Raw genomic sequence first — 6,047 nt, forward strand, 5'->3', positions numbered from 1 at the left:
GGCCTAGGGTTCATACTTTCGCTAGTGCAAGATCTCTCAACAGTAATACATAGATAGATCATATAACAAGCCCTCAACATGCAATAAAGAGTCACTCCAAAGACACTAATAGCGGAGAACAAATGTAGAGATTATGGTAGGGTATGAAACCACCTCAAAGTTATCCTTTCTATTCTATCTATTAAAGAGTTCGTAGTAAAATAACATAAAGCTATTCTTTCCGCTCAATCCATCATAGAGTTCATACTTGAATAACACCTTAAGACACAAATCAACCAAAACCCTAATGTCACCTAGATACTCCATTGTCACCTCAAGTATCCGTGGGCATGATTATACGATATGCGTCAGACAATCTCAGATTCATCCAACCAACATAAAAGTACTTCAAAGAGTGCCCCAAAGCTACTACCGGAGAGTCAAGAACATGTGCCAACCCCTATGCATAGGTTCATGGGTGGAACCCGCAAGTTGGTCACCAAAACATACATCAAGTGGCACATGATATCCCATTGTCACCACAGATAATCACGGCAAGACATACATCAAGTGTTCTCATAGAAGACTCAATCCGATAAGATAACTTCAAAGGGGAAACTCAATTCATCACAAGAGAGTAGAGGGGGAGAAACGTCATAAGATCCAACTACAATAGAAAAGCTCAGGATACATCAAGATCGTGCCATAGAGGAAACACGAGAGAGAACACGAGAGAGAGAGAGAGAGAGAGAGAGAGAGAGAGAGAGAGAGATCAAACACATAGCTACTGGTACATACCCTCAGCCCCGAGGGTGAACTACTCCCTCCTCATCATGGATAGCGCCGGGATGATGAAGATGGCCTCTAGTGATGGGATCCCCCTCCGGCAGGGTGCCAGAATAGGGTCCCGATTGGTTTTGGTGGCTACAGAGGCTTGCGGCGGCGGAACTCCCGATCTAGGTTCTGTTCTGGAAGTTTTTGGGTACGTAGGTATATATGGGTACAGGAAGTACGTCGGTGGAGCTACGGGGGTCCCAAGAGGCAGGGGGCGCGCCCAGGGGGGTGTCCCCCACCCTCGTGGGCAGCCAGTATCTCCCCTGATGTGCACTCCAAGTTTTCTGGGTTGCTTTCCTTCCAAAAATAACTTCTCCAGTTGATTTCGTTCCGTTTTGTCTCCGTCTGATATTCCTTTTCCTCGAAACACTGAAATAGGCATAAAACATCAAATTTGGGTTGGGCCTCCGGTTAATAGGTTAGTCCCAAAAATAATATAAAAGTGGATAATAAAGCCCAATACTGCCTAAAACAGTAGATAAAGTAGCATGGAGCAATCAAAAATTATAGATACGTTGGAGACGTATCAATCTACGTGTGAAGCAGAGTATATAGCCGCTTCGGAAGCAGCAAATGAAGGAGTCTGGATGAAGGAGTTCATATCTGATCTAGGTGTAATACCTAGTGCATCGGGTCCAATGAAAACCTTTTGTGACAATACTGGAGCAATCGTCTTGGCGAAGGAATCCAGATTTCACAAGAGAACCAAACCATCAAGAGACGCTTCAATTCCATCTGCGATCAAGTCAAGGGGGGAGACATAGAGATTTGCAAGATACATATGGATCTAAATGTTGCAGACCCATTGACTAAGCCTCTTCCACGAGAAAAAACATGATCAGCACCAAGACTCCATGGCTGTTAGAATCATTACTATGTAATCTAGATTATTGACTCTAGTGCAAGTGGGAGACCGAAGGAAATATGCCCTAGAGACAATAATAAAGTTGTTAATTATATTTCCTTATATCATGATAAATGTTTAGTATTCATGCTAGAATCAGAAACTTAGTACATGTGTGAATACATAGAAAAAACATAGTGTCCCTAGTATGCGTCTACTTGACTAGCTCATTAATCAAAGATGGTTATGTTTCCTGACCATAGACATGTGTTGTCATTTAATGAAAGAGATCACATCATTAGAGAATGATGTGATGGACAAGACCCATCCGTTAGCTTAGAATAATGGTCGTTAAGTTTTATTGCTATTGCTTTCTTCATGACTTATACATGTTCCTCTGACTATGAGATTATGCAACTCCCGAATACCGGAGGAACACCTTGTGTGCTATCAAACGTCACAACGTAACTGCTTGATTATAAAGATTCTCTACAGGTGTCTCCAAAAGTGTTTGTTGGGTTGGCATAGATCGAGATTAGGATTTGTCACTCTGTGTATCGGAGAGATATCTCTGGGCCCTCTCGGTAATGCTCGTCACTATAAGCCTTGCAAGCAATGTGAATAATGAGTTAGTTGCGGGATGAAGCATTACGTAATGAGTAAAGAGACTTTCCGTTGACGATATTGAGCTAGGTATGATGATACCGATGATCGAATCTCGGGCAAGTAACATACCGATGACAAAGGGAACAACGTATGTTGTTGTGCGGTTTGACTGATAAATATCTTCGTAGAATATGTAGGAGACAATATGAGCATCGAGGTTCCGCTTTTGGTTATTGATCAGAGATGTGTCTTGACCTTGTCTACATAGTTCTCGAACCCGTAGGGTCGCACGCTTAACGTTCGATGACGATTTGTGTTATGAGTTATGTGTTTTTGATGACCGAAGTTTGTTCGGAGTCCCGGATGAGATCACGAACATGACGAGGAGTCTCAAAATGGTCGAGAGGTAAAGATTGATACATTAGAAGGTTATGTTCGGACACCGAAAAGGTTTCGGAGAGGTTCAGACAATTTTTGGAGTATCGAGGGGTTACCGGAACCCCCCTGGGAAGTGTTGGGCCAACATGGGCCTAAGGGAGAGAGAGGGAAGCCCGCAGGGGGTGGCCGCGTGCCCCCTCCTAGGGAGTCCGAATAGGACAAGGAGGAGGCGGCGCCCCCTTCCCTTTCCCTCTCCCTCTCCTTCCTATTCCCTCCGGTGAAAAAAAGGTAAGGGGCGACGAATCCTACACTACTAGGGAAAAGCCTATACACAGAATATTACCAGCAGTGCACTTTAAAAAAAGGCGTTGCTACTACTTAGCAGTAGCACGCACCGACAATACGCGTTGTTGAAATAAAAATAGAAGTAGTGCTGCCGTAATAAGCCTCGCTACTGCTGTCGGGGTCAAAACCGGTGGATCTCTGGTAGGGGGTCCCGATCTGTGCGTCTTAGGCTGATGGTAACAGGAAGCAAGGGACACAATGTTTACCCAGGTTCAGGCCCTCTCGATGGAGGTAAAACCCTACTTCCTGCTTGATTAATATTGAAGATATGAGTAGTACAAGAGTAGATCTACCACGAGATCGTAGAGGCTAAACCCTAAGAGCTAGCCTATGATGGTATGATTGTAATTGTGATCGGCCTTCTAAGGACCATCCTCTCCAGTTTATATAGACACCGGAGAGGGCTAGGGTTTACATGGAGTCGGTTACAAGGAAGGAAATATAATATCCGGGTCGCCAAGCTTGCTTTCCACGCAAAGGAGAGTCCCATCCGGACATGGGCCGAAGTCTTGAGTCTTGTATCTTCACGCTTCAATAGTCCGGATGATGTATATAGTCTGGCTGTCCGGATACCCCCTAATCCAGGACTCCCTCAGTAGCCCCTGAACCAGGCTTCAATGACGATGAGTCCGGCGCGCAGTCTTGTCTTCGGCATTGCAAGGCGGGTTCCTCCTTCTGAATACTCCAAGGTTATTGTCGAACACGTAGACCGTGTCCGGATCTGCAAAATGATCTTCACGCACCATTGTAGGGAACATAGCACGAATCTGTTCTGCTGGCAATCTTCGTACGTCGTGCTCTTGCATCGTGGCCTGGTCCAACACGAACCGGCATTTCCTGCCCCACCTTGACTCGCGTTGCGAGGCAGTTTTATTGGCACATCCTGCCAAAGCAGAGATCGTGTTCCTCTTATTACGGGATCTTTCATCAATATGGGCGTGTGTGACCCCACGGCGACCGTTGGTATGACTCCGTGTATTTTAGATAAGTCCCAAGCGGTCACGCTGAGGACTCTTGATATTCATCCCTTTTATAAAGGGGTCAAGGCCTACGCCTCTTTTCCACCTCTCTTGCTCCTTCTCGCACCTCGAGCTCCAGCACTCAAAACCTAAGCTCCAACACCCCAGATCCTCCAGTATGTCCGGATCCGACGCAAAAGGCTGGTGGGTGGCCTCCTCGTCCAAGAGGAGGATATTACTAAGCTTAGGGAGGTCGGATACCTGACCGCTGATATCCAGCACAGGCTTCCAGCTCCAGGGCAAGTTATCCCCACGCCGGAGCCCAATGAGAGCGTCGTGTTTGTCCCTCACTTCCTCCGAGGCCTGGGCCTCACCCTCGACCCCTTTGTGAGGGGGCTCATGTTCTACTATGGCTTGGATTTTCATGATCTGGTTCCAGACGCCGTCCTCCATATCTCGTCGTTCATTATTGTGTGCGAGGCTTTTCTCCACGTCAACCCACACTTCGGCTTATGGCTCAAGACCTTCAATGTGAAGCCGAAGATGATCGAAGGGCGACATGCAGAGTGCGGAGGTGCCATAATAAGCAGGAACGCTGATGCCCCATGGCCAGAGGGTTCTTTCCCGGGAGTATCCGATGTATGGCAATGGAGGTGGTTTTATGTTATAGCTCCCAGAGGCACGAAGTGGGTAGCCGCCCCCGAGTTCCGCACGGGCTCTCCGTCGCAGTTGGCGTCTTGGACCAACGTAGGACGGAATTGGGGGCCCGCTGGTGATGTACCAGGACTGCAGAATCGCATCCGGGAGCTTATTGAGAGGACATAAATCTTGTCAGCATAATGCAAGTGATGCTAATCCGACGGATGTTGCCGTGCAAACTTCGGCCTCTCCAGATGTGGGAGTTTAATCCGGAGGGTCCGCGGACTATTAAGCACTTCTTCAGCCTGAAGCTCGAAGGGATGTGTAAATTATTCGTCGGACCACAAGTAAAGTGTCCGGACACCACCGAGGATGCGGGCCTAAGCTGCAATCGCCTAGATGCCTAAGTAAGTAACCTTAAAGATGGACACTTCGTTTATATTTGTCATAACCATTATTCTGAAAAAACCCTCCATGGCCAGGAATGGCTCACCAAGGCGGAGAGAATCACGTGTCCGGCGCCACTTCCTGAAGGCTCGCCTGGCCCAACCATGGCCAAGATGCTTGGCCGGGTGCTCAGCAAAATCCCCTCAGGGAAAGGCAAAGGAAAGGGCGATGAAGCTGAACTTCACACACTACGCATCCAAACTGGGGGAATCGTTACCTCCTCTGGGGAGGATAGTCGGGAAGGGGAGAATAAAGCCTCCTCCCCGCGCGGGAGGAAGAGGGCCGCCTCCGAAGACTTGGAGGCGGAGATGCCCAAACAAGGGAAGAAGTCATCACCAGGGGGCTCTGCCGCGACGGGCACCCTCAACGTGTCGTGCCCACCAACGGGCCAGCCCTCCACCGAGTTGTAAGTTAATCATTAATTCGAAGGTGTGGTGTTTCTCCGAGATCCATAACTGGGACTTCATCTTTTGCAGTCCGGCGAGCAGCTCCTCTCAACAGAGTTCGTCTTCGGGGGATCTTCCTCCAGAGATGATGGAGAGTGAGACCCCACCCACCTCTCCGCCTCATGAAGCGGACGACACTGAGGTGTCGTCATGGAGGAGTCCGGATCTGCCAAAGCCGGAAGCGAACACGTCAGTCGCCTTGAGCCTGGAGCGTTCGGCTCCCACGGGGGGCGATGAGAAGGGTCCGGCGCAGTTCGATGTCCGGCCGGACGTACTGACAGGCCTTCTGGAGCGAGCCACGCTCTTGGAGGAGCACCGCTCTTTAATGAGCACGGTGCTCACGAAGATTTCATCCGCTACCAGCAGTTTGAATGAGGCATTTACAAGCCTGCTCAAAGGCTTTGAGGTATGTAGTGAAAAACACATTATTTTTTGGTTGTGAAGCACGCGCTAGGTGTGCTCCCTATGGATAGTAGCCCCTGAGACTCTGGTTGTCCGCCATAGGCGGCAAACGGGGGATCATATAGTAATGGCTGCGTTGTACGTGCACGCAGGTGTCTAAGGATCCGG

The sequence above is a fragment of the Triticum dicoccoides genome, chromosome 5B (assembly GCF_002162155.2).
Source record: "Triticum dicoccoides isolate Atlit2015 ecotype Zavitan chromosome 5B, WEW_v2.0, whole genome shotgun sequence".
NCBI lineage: Eukaryota > Viridiplantae > Streptophyta > Magnoliopsida > Poales > Poaceae > Triticum > Triticum dicoccoides.